This window comes from Larimichthys crocea, chromosome XIX, assembly GCF_000972845.2.
Source record: "Larimichthys crocea isolate SSNF chromosome XIX, L_crocea_2.0, whole genome shotgun sequence".
Taxonomy (NCBI): Eukaryota; Metazoa; Chordata; class Actinopteri; family Sciaenidae; genus Larimichthys; species Larimichthys crocea.
In genome coordinates this window covers 10,681,730-10,695,713 of record NC_040029.1, presented here as the reverse complement: position 1 = coordinate 10,695,713, position 13,984 = coordinate 10,681,730, and the positions used below count along the sequence as shown (strand labels likewise).

The following is a 13,984-nucleotide window of genomic DNA, read 5'->3' as shown; positions in this document are numbered from 1 at the left end:
ATGCTGGTGTCTTCTGAGGTCGCATTGCAACCAACGTGTTCAGCCTCTTGCCGCTCACTCGTAGCTGATTGGTCAACACTACCTGGACGACAAAATCCTGTTTCCTCCGATTCTGCAGATTTCTTGCACACGTTGGTGGGAAACACCTTTTGGGTTCAGCTGGACCGAAGCCCACATGCTGCTGCGTCTTTGTGTGTATTTAAGGAGGTGTTACGGCGTCACACTGCCAGCCAACAGAAGATGCTCATGTGACCTCCCTTCAAGCAAAAAACACAAAAATCAAAATGAGCCTTTGCACTTTGTTTCAGTCTTAAAAACACTTCGTAATGCTCAGAGGTGACTTGTGTAAAAATCTCTCTCCTTCTTTCTGCAGGACACCAAAGAAACGCTCCACAAACAGATGCAGCGCAGGGTGAACAGGTGCCCCACAGGAGGTGGAGGTCCTACAAAGAGATGGAGGTGTGTGTGTGCCAGCAGGGCAGCAGAGGGCCAGGCTGTCTGAATCCCCTGACAGCCACTTGTCACTCTCCCCTCAGACCATCTGGGCCTTTTCCTCTATCTTATCTCCACACACACACACACACACACACACACACACACACACACACTGCACCAATGGGAGCTGGTGGTGACAGCGGTGATGGCGGGGGTTGGGAGGGCAACAGATGCCAGTTTCTCCACGTTTGTTTCCCCTCCATGCTTTTCACCTTCCCACCTCTCTCTCCATCTATCTCTGCCTCCTTCTGTCCCTCCGTCCATCCATCCCTTCATGCGTCCTTTTCTTCCTCCGTCTCCTTCGCTTCGCTCCTTCATCCTTCCCCTCCTCTCTCTTTCACTCACTCCATCCTCTGTTTCTGTCATGTTTGAGCCAGCTGGCATCTCACAGCCCTCACACACACACACACACACATACACACACACACACACACACACACACACAGCCATATGCTGGAGCTGACCTCCACCGCTGCATTAGACCAGTGATGTAGTTTTTACACAAGGCGCTTGCACTGGGAGCTCAACGATTCATCGGGGAGTAGTAACTCTCTTGTGTGGCACAGTGAGACGAGCTGCGCCTCCTTATTCAGTGTGTCTGTCACATGTTTGAGGACTAGAGACGCCTCCACACTGGATGAAAACTAAATGATGTACGCAGGGTTTGTAAAGTAGTACAGGAAATACTTCTTCACTTATGAAGCTCTAAACCTGTCGTTCAGATGTAGACACATCAGGTGAGCGAGACATCGAGAAGCGCTGAGCTTCTGAGTTATTAAGTCGTTACTTGCTGCCGTATCGTTCAGTTTGTTTGTTCGGGTGTGGGACAGTCTAACGGGCGTTTAGACCAAAATGAGCTGGTGGAAGGGCTCGATGATGAACTCTGCTCCAGGTACAAGGTTTGACTGATAGATCCATGACTTTGAAAATGATGGATGCTCGTGTTTTTCCTGCTGGATCCTTCCTATCAACACTTGTTCTCTCGACCACTCGGAGGTTTCGTGGGTCAAAGCGGAGTTAATTAGCCTCTTCCTCCTTCCTCTCCTCTCTTTGCTTCCTCATCTCCTTTCTGCACCACCGCCTCATGCATCTCCCCTGTGTCCACTCCTCTTTGCTGTTTTGAGCACCCACACACCTCTCCTCCACCTCCCGCACTCCCTCTCCTTCTTCCCTTCAGGGGGGAAGGCCCATCACCAGTCTAGACACATAACCAGTCCCAGCCACAAGTGACAGCATCACACACACACACACACACACACACACACACACACACACACACACACACTTACAGAAATCCATGATCCATCCGTGCACACACACACTACTCTCCATCCGTCACATTTACATTTCAAACTGCCTGCGCTTCCACCAACACATCCATTATTTACCAGCCTCTGGCCAAAGAGGAGAGCACTGTATCCACACTCCCCAGGTAATGTGTGTGTGTGTGTGTGTGTGTGTGTGGTACAAGCACTCCAGTCTTCTGCTGCTTCCCTCAGCAGGCTGCAATTATATTTTCTAAACTTCATAAACTAAATTTTCCTTCCTTTTCTCATTTCACTTCCCTCGTTTTTTTTTTTTTTCCTCTCTCGCTTTTCTTGCTTCGATCTTTTAAAAGTCGATTACGGCCCGTTTGGTACCGACAGCGATGTCACAAAGACTGTACGTCACCTGAACTCGACACAGAAATGAAGACTCTCAGTAGATTTGGGTTTTTGAAGAGTGCAGGGAGGAAGTAAGCGGTGTGATGGGAGAACGTGAAGTTCTGGGTTTGTAGTCTTTTTTCAGGAACGTCGTTTGCAACTTTTTGTGCCACCTCCACTTCAGATTGTGGGTATTTTTGTCGCTGGTGTTTCAGTGTTTTTGCGGGTGTGTAGTTTTATTTTGGTAAGGTATTTTTAGTGTGTTTTTCCTGCTGTCTCGGCAGATGTGTTATTAAGACAAGAGAAAAAGCCAAAATCTGTGTTTCGCTCTGCTTAATGCACAGATATGTATGTGTGATTCTCAGTGCGTGGGTCTGCATGTATGTCCTCGCGCATTCACGTGTGATTCATGTTTCACACCCTGACCGCTGTCTTAACGTGCAGCGATTCACACTCCTCGCCACGTCGAAGCCGCCGAGGCAGGAAGACGGAAGACGCGGCACATTCTGTCCATCTTGCACACACCTCCTTCTTGCTGTTTTTCTAGCCTCTCTGCACCTCCTGATGCCTCCTCACACCTCCTCCATATGAGGTGAGAGCTCAGAACGAGATGTTGATTCTCATTTGTAAATTGTTTGTATGGGATACTACTGATTTACGCTTTGTCTCCACCGAGCATTCACTTTTATGTTTGCAATGAATTATTTTCTTATGTGAAGTTCCCCAACAAACAGCTGAACGAACAAAGTCGCTTCGATCTGAGAAGAGAGGCCAGCAGACAGAAAGCTACTGTGGGCTTTGGAAAAGGAAGTGAGGGTGGCCTAGTTAAAGCTCTCATGGATTGCAAACGAGACGCTCCTCCTTGAAAGCAGAAATGATCTGACCTGCAGAAGCTGCAAAACTTTCTGGTCGTCTTGCAGCATTTTGTTTCTTCTCTTCTTAAAGTAGCAAAGAGTCGTCAGGCTGGTAACGTACTATATTAAAATAACGTGCTATTAGCTATTCAAGTCGTTTTTATCAGTTTCTGATTTGTTCAAGTCAAAACTGAAATCGTATTCATGTTAAAACTGTCATGTCCATGTACCGAGGCTTTATTTATTAAGTCTAACGGCGTTGCATATTTAATAATACTGACCTGACCACAGTGGAAGACACCGTGTCAGTGTCATGGTTTGGTTTGTATTGTGAGTGTATTGAGAGAGTTGGTTTTGGTGCTTTAAATAATGTTGGTGGGTTGTAAAGACCGTACAGACCGAGCTCAGCACAAACGTGTGATGATTTCTCAGATTTATTTGATGTTTCATCAAAACAAACGGCGCTCCATCCTGAATTAATACAGATCCAAAAAACTCTCGCGATGGACCGGAGCCCTCTTCCTTCATCAGTGACACGCACCAAAGGATTGTGGGATTGCTGGCCAAGCGTCTTGGCATGAGCCCCCGTGGTTGGCTGCTGCCACGGCGATGAAGCGGTGTGATGTTCTCTCCAGCAGACCCCCGCGATCGCTGCGCCGGTAGACCACAACAACACACCTTGGCCGGCTTTCCTGGCTTCCATCCTGCCGAGCTTCCAACACCAAAACAGCATCCTTTCCTTTCCTCTCCTCACTCACTGCATCCTCCTTCCTTCCTTCCTTCCTTCCTTCCTTCCTTGTCTTGTTTTCTACCTTATACTTTCTCACCTAGCCAGATGAGCAAGCACCAAAATAGCGAGTGGTGTGTATTTATATGTCTGAAACATCACAGAGATGTCACAACATCGGTGATGCTAAGTGTTAGACATCTCACGCTGCCTTTAAAACCGCCTCGGGCCTCAGCACCTTAGTTTGTGGACAGCAGTCTGTTCGTTCACGCCTCTGCAGCGCTCATATAAGGTGTGATCATTTCTTAGTGAGCACGTCCCGTCGGTCAACTTACCTGTTAACACAGAAGCACACATTCAGCAACAGACGCTCTGTTGGATGTTAAAACAGGAAGAGCAGTCCTTTGTGACGCGTCTCTACAGATTTAATCAGATTTTGAAAATATTGCGATATATTGCTAAATATTGTGGCTGGAGTTTTAACCTCGGAGCACAAACAGATCATTTTACTGCGAATAATCAAACCCACCAACAGGCCGATCGCTGAAAAGCTGCCACGTTACCTTTCAGCAGTCATGCTCCACTAAAACACACCTGGCTGCTCTCGCTGAGCGAGGTCAGTCATTTTTCAGCACAGACAGTAGTTTAGCAGAGCTACCACCACAGTGGAATAGTTTCCAGGCAAGTGGAAACACATGGAGTCGATTCAGACACACTTTGTCTTCTGTGGAGAGTCCTAATCTGCTGCAACATGTGTGGGCCATACACTTGTTCTGTCTCTGTTTGGGACATCCTCTTGGCACGGCTACAGTCAAGAGGTTTGTGTAGCACCTGTGTGTGTGTGTGTGTGTGTGTGTGTGTGTGTGTGGATTCAAATGAAAAACCTGTGGCACCCGGTCATCTTTAAATGCACACAGCTGTTGTGTAAAAACAAACAGTTTGTGCGCGTACGTTTGAGTCGCGTGTAAATCCGTGCATGTGCGTGCGTATATGAAATTGCATCACACGGACATCTGCGGGACCGAGACACCCCAAACCGCCCCGGGGGGCAACAAGGTGGCCCAGTTATCTTCACTGAAGTCTGATTTGCGGCACGCACGCTCGGTTCAAAGCTCGCTGCCAGCTCAATAACACCAAACACAACACCTGTTACCTGTTTGCACGCACGGCAGATCCAAGGTCAAACATCCTCCATTAAGTCTGCGTGTGGACGAGCAGCTTCATCTCTGAGGCAACAAGTTCGTCATCAGAAAGAACACTCTATAATCTGTCACCGCTCTCTGCTCGTTCACCAGCCTGACAACGGAAACAGAAATCTACTGAAATGAGAACAGTTAAACTGAGACTTTATTAAAACCCAGTAAACGTGATAACGAACAGCAGCTGAGACTCTGCACTGCGTCCTTCCCTGAACACGCGACAGCTGCAGGACAAAGAAGAAGAAGAAGAGATGTGTCACGGTGTTTTACTCTGAGCAGAGATGTTTACCAGGACGACCTGGAAACGCGTGCACGTAGTGAATGCAGATTTAGCCGCTGACATCACAAACGCTTTTACAACTTACAGTATAGATCAACACTTCCCACCTCATGATTAATGGCTGCCCCGCTGAACAGTGCGCCGTGATGTTTTTACTTCTTTAACTCAGTAAATCACCCGTTTGAAGTCAGAGAGGCTGGAACAGATTTTCACAGATGAACATGAACTCTTCAGTTCTGCAGCAGCTTGAAAAGTTTTTTCAAGAAACTTTTTGCAGCAAAGGAGAAAAGTGCCTAACTGCTGCGATGTTCTGGAAGTCCAAGGCCAGTTAACCTCGTTACTCAACATTCGATTCTTTAGTTTGTTCCCAGATTTAAACTGGTTAAAACAAGCTCCAACTACGAGGGTCCACGCTGCAGGAAGAGATGCCAGACTGTAGTTCTTTGAGATGAAAGTGTTTAACTGCTATGAATCCCAGAGAGGCTGCACGATGCAGACGATAAGTTATTCATCTTATCTCACCTGGCAGGACGACATTTCTCTGAGTTCATGTGACTTTTTACAAGTGCTGGTTGACTTGTAAATTGAGAGGTGTGAACTCAGACAAAGTAAACTTTTCCTCTGCGGTTCAGACCAAAGTCTGCAGGTGCGATCACACCTTTCACTTCATTCAAATTTAATCCCATTTCCTAAAATCTGCAGCTTCCTGATGGAAATCCGCCGCGCGTCTCCGACTCACAGAGCTTTTGTCACATTAGTCAACACGGCCCCCGCGACTACAGGCTGTTTACCAAGCCAAGCCTCTCTCCTCTGTCACGTAATGCTACAACTGGAGGGGAAGCGCGCAAATCAAAGCTCGCCGAACACACGTCGTCCTTTGAGGGGGTCTTTGAAATCTGGCCCTCATCCGCACACAGGAGCGCATCGCGCCGCATTAGACAGTTTGTGGAATAAATATTTGACGGCCGGCAATATCACACGATGCAGAGAAACCTCCTAGCATGCAGCTGTTCCCCTCGCCCTCCCACCTCCTCCTCACCCACTCCCAATCAGCCCTCCTCCCCTCGTTCTCCTGCTCCCCTCCCATCCTTTATCCTCCCCTCCTGCCGCCCTCCGCCCTGCCTGCCTGGCTCCTGCAGACAGAGAGCTGGTTTAAAGCTCAATTGTGCATTTTGCAGATAAAGTAGCAAAACTACTAGAGGCGGTGTTGTGAGCGCTCGTTGCCAGGGCAACACTGGTAGGGAGACCTGGTTCTCCATTACTACTTAATTTAGGCGCTCTAATTGCATTCCACACAATCTGTGGCCACAATGTTATGCAGAGGAAGAGGAGGAGAGAAGTTGGGGGCGGCGGCGGCGGCGGCGGGTGGGGATAGGTCTTCAGGAAAACCTCTGCCTGGGAGCAAAAATAAAATGCCTCACAAACCCAACGCCGGGCAAATGGCTTTGAAATTCTCTTTATTGCTGTTTGTGGTGATAAAATGTTTCGCTTAAAGATGAACCAAAACATTAAATTTCAATTTCGCACAATTCTCAAGAGCGCATTATCACGTTGTCTCTAATTTCAGGACAGAGAGCGAGTCGCTGCAAATGCTGAATGTCATCAACTGCTCAGAAGTTAAATATATTGTCTGCCGACTGAAAGAAGGAGCGAGACTATAGAGCATGAATCTTTGTTTGGTAAGATTGTGTGTGTGCGTGTGTGTGTGTGTGTGTGTGTGTGTGTGTGTGTGTGGGAGAGAGAAACGGAGATAGAGAGAGAGTGAGAGTGGAGTAAAATTGCTCTAATTGTTCAAGCTTCTAGCCTCTGAGCTCTTCTTTCTCTTCAAAAGAGTGCACACACACACACACACGCACACACACACACACACACACACACACACACACACACACACTGTCCCTTTGAACCTCCACAGGCCGTGGCCCTGAGAGAAAGCTGGCCCACGATGCTTTTCTTCAGCCGGGGGTTTGAAATGATTGGTAACTGTTGAGCCAGTGTTTTCAGGTCCCTGACCCCCAGCACTGAAGTGCCACAGACACTAGATACAACATAGCCCCAATTATCCTGCACTCTCGCAGCCACTTCACCAACCCAGTGGACACCGCCTCAGCTACACTGCAAAAAAATACACTCCGACTAACAGCTGATGTCAGTGAGCTCAAAGAATCAATTAGAAACAAGTTAAAGTGAAAAACCTTCCCTGATTTAAATCTAGAACACAAAACATGATCCGTCTACCAGATTATTCTAGTTTCCGGATTAATAACTCATCACGTGTCTGCTGACTTCTTTCTTCCTTAACTCCTGATTTCCTGAGCTCTCATCCGATACTGTTCACGTCCCGATATCAGCCTAACCCGACAGATAAAGGGTGACAATCAAAGAACAATGCGACGTCTTAGATGTCTCACAATGACCAAAGGTATCACAGACAACAAGACAAATTACATTTGTGTTCCCAGAAGTCTGTCCACGTCCAAACAGCTATGATTGGTCAAGGCCCAACGTGCAGCCTGCAGCCGAGTCACAGCAGGAACCGATGAATCTGAACCTCCGACTACATCAACATCTTATTTTTGGTTGGTTTGGTCATTGGACACAAACACAGACTCTGACTCTCAGATCACGTCAGTGTATCTCGAACAAGTCATGCTGAAAGTCTGCACAAGGCTTTAATGTTCAACGAGAAACACAAGGAAGCAGAGCGGTGCTCTCTGTGCTCTCAGTGTGGGGGAAGTATCAAGTCAATCTAAATTCTGTATTTTACTGAACATGCTGTCAGGACATGGTCGGGTCCTGGACGAAACATTCATTCTTTCATTTCATTCATTATGAACGCCTCAAAAACATCCAGTGGAATGTCCACGGAGGTTCTGGTGTGCAGCGATGTCTGTGTTTGATTCAGTTTGGTTGGATGTGTGGAGGGGGTGGATGGCAGTTTTGACCCCTGCCACTTTCTCCGACCTGTCCTTTGTCTCTTCTCACCCTGGTCCCCTCACCCCCCACCCTCGTGTCCCCTCACCCCAAACAACAAAAGGACCTCTTGGATGAGGAGGAGGAGGTGGGGGCCACCTCTTTTATGACTTCTTTGCCATTTTTTTCTCCCCCCTTCCCACTCGGTCTTCAGGCCCATTCGTTCCTGCCTCGTCCTCGGGAGTCGGGGGCCACCATTTATATCGTTGCCTGGGAATTAAGGCCCCGTGGCCCCTTTTGTTGCGAGGTGGGCTGGGGCAGCAGTGGCTGGGGCAGGGGGCGAGGGGCAGGGGAGGGCTGCCCTTTGTTCCAGCCAGCAGAGTGGGCTTCAGTTCCCACAGACCTGGGAGCTGACGGAGGGGGCCCGGGCCCCCGCAGCATGACAGCGATGAGGTAATGTTTACAGAGTCACGGGCCCTCACACATGCACCATTCATGCATTTAAGGGGCCTGCATTCAAAGACACACACACACACACACACACACACACAGGTGTGAAAGGTGGATGGTCGGGTTTGAAGAATAAACTTAGTCCTGATTAAAAATAAAGTCATGACACTTAAAACGTGGAGAATTTGTCTTCACAGGACACCACACACGATACACAGCTTTAGTCTAGGACTAGATTTAATCCTTTTTCATGGAATCAGCCCTGACTATTTATAAAACGAGCCCGAGTGTTTTATCACACCTGTTCTGAAGGAGAATCATGAAAAAATCAGGAATTAAAGAAAAATGCAGACGAGGAAACGAAACAACCCGAATCCTTTTGTCCAAAAATGTGCTCGCTACTACGAGTCTGAAGAGAGAGTGTGCAGAGAAGAGAAGAACAAACTGCTCTTTTTATCTGTATCCTACCACACACACACACACACACACACACACACACACACACACACCCTCCTCCTTCGATCTCCCCAAATATTTAGAAGCTGTTGATGCCTGCAGCTCCGACAAGCTACCGAGTTCACCGAGAGTTGCAAAAATTAGTCCTGTAGTAGAGTCTGAAGACAAGAGAGACACACACACACACACACACGACGGCGACAAACCCAGCTAACAGAGCAGAAACAAAACATACCGCCGCCTACACACACACACACACACACACACACACACACACACACACAGTTAAAGAGCAGAGAAACATTTCCTCTCTAATCAGAACAGATCCACAGTTCACTCTGCGATGAGTCCAAGTGCTGCAGCAACAGTCAGTGTTGTCCATAATTGCTGTGTTGGCGTTCACCCTCATCAGCGTCACAGGGAACTTTATGATATTTAGTTTCAGCCTGAATACTTTCCTCTTTTCTTCCACCGTCATTTATTCTCTCCTCCGTCTGCACTCGCACGAAGCAAAAGCTTTTTCTGACCTCATGAAACTTTGCAGGGATACGTTGTTGTCAGGACAACGACACGACAAACATACGAGGATCAGCTCTTGTCTTAATGAGCTGCAGCAGTAAATACATAGACTTCAACTATATCAGGGACTGAGGACTTTGTAGTGAAGTATTTTCACAGAGCGATATTTGTACTTGTGCTATCGTGCATGTCAGTCCTCTGTCTTGGTCTGTCGTGTATAGTAAAACAGTGACTGTCAGCCGCCTGTGGGCCTCCAACAGTAATTACTGAAGGCACACAGCTTGCAGAGGCGAGTTTCAAACCCGCCACCTGTTGTGTATGTGAATGGATCTATAAAACAGCTTGAGGTTTCCATTTTTTAACAAAGCTGATCACAAATTAACCAAAAATCTGAGAGATGTTGCATGTTTTAAATGTCTCTTTAGTATGAACCTGAATAACAACATGTGGCTCGTCACCGTGGAACTAAATCAACAAGATTAACACAAACAAATCTTTCTTTTGGTCAAATGCTGGACCTCCAATGAACAGTTATTTACAGTCACAACAGACGACAGACGGCGTTTCTTCATGCAGCAAAATATTAATAATAACAACCGACAGAAAACAGAACAACAGAACTTTAAATGTAGAACGAGACTTTCTGCTTTGTGTTGCCTGCTGGCTGAAAGCTGCGTCCTACAAGCTGCCCCTCATGTGTCAGATGCTTGATAGCAGCTTCCACAATGGCTGCTATTGTTGAGTCTAATCCATAACACTGATATGATGCTAATGAAGGGATGTGTAATCATTATCCATGTCCCGGCTCGTGTTTTTGCACTTTGAGAGGATTTGTGAGCGAATCCAGGGATCGAGGTTAATCTTGTTTCAGTTTTAGGTCAACTTTGCCACAGTGCTGCTGTTCAGCTGGACTCTGAGCTGTGTGTGTGTGTGTGTGTGTGTGTGTGTGTGTGTGTGTGTGTGTGTGCGCCTGAGGGCAAATGTGAATGTTTTTTGAGTGTTTGGATTTGTTTCTGTCAGGTCAGGATTCTGTCAGAGATCTTTCCCCCTCAAAGGAAACATTTTGTTTTAAAAAGTATCTTCTCACAAACAGTCGAGTATTTTTTAGAAATCTACATTAAACTGGCTAAATTTGAAACAAGTGTAAAACAATGTCTTTAGGTCACAGTCTTAAAGGTGGGCACATGTCCTGGTTGGAGCCTCCGTGGATCCCTGAAGCCGTGTTCAGTCCCTGTCGGCTGAGCCCGGCTCCGGTTCTGGTGCCCGTTCCAGCACTGATCCTGATGGGTTCTCCACACCCCGGGCTTGAAAAGGCGTCCTCCCAGTGGCCCAAAGCTCCCATGTGAAAACCAACAGTAAGTCCTACGCTGCTCCACTGTGATGTCATCAAACCGTTCAGCCACATTGAACACACAGATCCCCACAGCAGCATGAAACCCACCAGACTACAGTTCAGGTGTGTTTCCTCCTCAGGTCAGCAGCGTATTACCTTCTACCTTCTTACAGAACTCTGTGAAATCCTCCGGCGGCTCGGCCTCTGCTTATTAGCAGCCCGACGCGCTCGCAGTTACAAAAGGACAATTGCAGCAATTTCCTCTTTCCCTTAATCATCTCCTTTTTTATGATAAGGATGTAACTAACTGCGGAGGTGAAGTTACATTCTAATAAAGTCAGACGGTTAATAATGTAATCTTAAATTACGCTGTAATTACCGCCTCTTAGTCACCGGGGGATGCTCTGTAATTCAATCACTGGCCCCTGCGATACTGTACAACACACACACACACACACACAAAAAGCAGCGTTATCGGGGCTATTTCACCGTGGAAATGAATAGCCCTACCCACCGCTGCTCCCGCTCGGGGTAATTAGACAGCATAGTCTCCGGCTGCACACAAGCCCAGACGCTCAGTTATCAGTGAGGAGGCCTTATCCATCAGAGCTTTATGTGTGCATGTCTGCAGGGAGGTGTGAGTGTGTCAGTGTTTGTGTGTGTGTGTCTGCATTTGTTGCATGTCTGTCAGCATCTGCAGGTTTTTATATAAGTGCATGTTTAAAGGCCTGTAGGTCTGTCTCTGTGTGAATCTTTCACTGTTTGGGAACTGACGTGGAAATGTGCAGACCTGCCAAAGCTGCAGCTTCTTTCTAACTCTGTAAATCTCTCCCCAGAGTCCTCCTTAACCCCGAAACCTCCTCAGATGAGAATAAGAAGTTCTCACCTCAGCCGACACACGAGGTGCAAATGTGTGGGAATTGTTTTCTACCTTCGTTCAGCTGGGTCAGGGTTCGCACACACACACACAGGACCCAAACCCAATTTGTCGTTTATTTTCAAGAGGGTGATTTCTTTAGAGGCACTGCTTGCTTGATATTATGTGGCAGGGAAAATCTAATGCCCCTCAATAGGTTTTCCCCAGGAAAACGGGAGAAATTAGATTTGCGAACTGGGAACTTCATTTGGTAGGACCGGCTCCGACTCGGAGAGCATGGGGAGGAGGAGAAGCCTGGGAAGGGAGTGTGGGGGATGAAAATCCATACTGCAGTGCTGAATCAGCAGCGCCTCATGTGCCTCCTTCTCCTCTCCCCTGACTCCCTTGTTCTTCTCACCCCTCCCTCGCCTCCCTTTGCCTCTTCCTCCTCATCAGCACAGCGGATTCCCTCGCCATCACCGAGAAGGAGACGGCGTTGTCAGCCTCTCTCGGTGTGCCACCGCGCTGTTCTGCTGCTCTCCTCTTCGTTTTCTTTAACACCCAGTCAAACAGGCTCAAAGTAAAGTCGCACGAGGCAACAGCGGGAGCAAATAGGCTCCTGTGGAAGCTGGAGGCAAACAGCGAAGGCGCCGCCACGCACTCCGAGCCCTTTGACCCCACCCCCCACATGCTGAGACCACTGAAGAAGAGATAGATGAAATGGACGACAGGCCCCAGCAGAGGGGCCAGGTGCAAGGGCACGCCAAGAGGAGAAGAAGGAGGTGGAGGAAGTGTGTGGGGGGCCTTCAATTTGTTGGGGGTAGGAGTGTAGAAGATGAGGTTTGGATGGAGTTTGGGTTCCAGGGGTCGCAGCCGCCCCCTTTACTCCAAATGGTCTCCTCGTACAACATAAAAACAAATAGATTTTCATGTCACGCCGTCAGCGAGCTGACAAGAATAAACACACCTCCCTAACACCTCCACCCCAACCTCAAACACATCCGTGGATGGGTAGTCACGACTACGGCGCGCCCGGGGTTCATGGGAGAAATAGGCGACATGGCGGAGGCATGATAAATCTGACACGGGCGCTCTCATTTTCTGCGCTGACAGGAAACAGTCACCCAGGTGTCAATGCCTGATTAGATGGATGGAGACGGTGAAGTGTGACTTGCCAAACAGGCGGGGCGCACACACACACACACACACACACACACACACACACACACACAGGTGTAGGGGTAATCACACACTGGCTGATCCAAACACACATGTCACACTGTAAACACACAGAGCGGATGACGGGTGTTGAACCCGCCGCAGCCGAGTCTCAACAATGATGTGAAATGAGCACGGACTCGGAAACGCAGATTATGTGTGGTGGCTGCGGATAATGTGAAGATTACATTCCCGCACCATGAGAGGATTATGTGACAGCAGCGTGGATTGGACACGCCGTTTTCACGTGTTCGTCATGCGGAAAGATTTGATCATGGCTACGTTCAGCAAGCACAACTCACGGCGAGAGTTTAGGAAACTTTATCAGGTTGAGCTGCTTTCTGTTTTCATGTTTCCACGATGCAATGCAAGGACGATCCAGAGGAACATGCTGATTTTTTCAAATGCAAATTCAGCTCTGTTGTTTTGTGGTGGAGGCAGAAGTCACTTTTTTAAATATGTGCATGCAGTGTGTCTGACACGGACAGCTTACGATCACACAGAGGAATGTCTGACCACTTTACGGACTGTCCTCTCTTGGTAGTGCTGTCGTTCCATGCAAATAGCTGTAATGTGAGATCCACAACTCAGCACTCAGCTGCTAACCTCAAGAGGAACTCTCCACATGTCTTGAATGGTTAAGAAGGGAAGTGGAAGGAAGTACTCGAGTAGTTTTTAAGGTTTCAGCTCATGCCTTTACAGTAAATCACACAGCTTCCACATTTACACTCACTGTGCCAAGACTCTGCTGCCAAGCTACATCTCGCCGTTTCTCCTCTTCATCCACTCGCACTAATGCTGTGTTCACATCCTATCAGAGGTATCACCATCCGACTAGAATCACGACTGTGAAAGGAAGATTTTCAGGAAAGCTGCATAATAGTACGGAGGCTCCTGAAATCACATCAAGTCTTTTGTTCAAGGTCTAAAAGTGATTTGGCATGCAGAACTTTATTCTAAATCTTTATGTCACGAGCCTGAGACGCAGCGATGGACCAGGAACTCTGCGAGGTTAAAGGAGTTTGGTTTGGATCCTGACTA

The 13,984-nt window shown here is 47.8% G+C and overlaps 1 protein-coding gene across 1 annotated transcript in view; it reads right to left on the bottom strand.

Annotated features, from left to right (window-relative positions):
• Positions 1-13,984, bottom strand: part of LOC104928562 (POU domain, class 3, transcription factor 3-B) — a 127,055-nt gene that overhangs the window by 33,631 nt on the left and 79,440 nt on the right. The window lies entirely within an intron of this gene.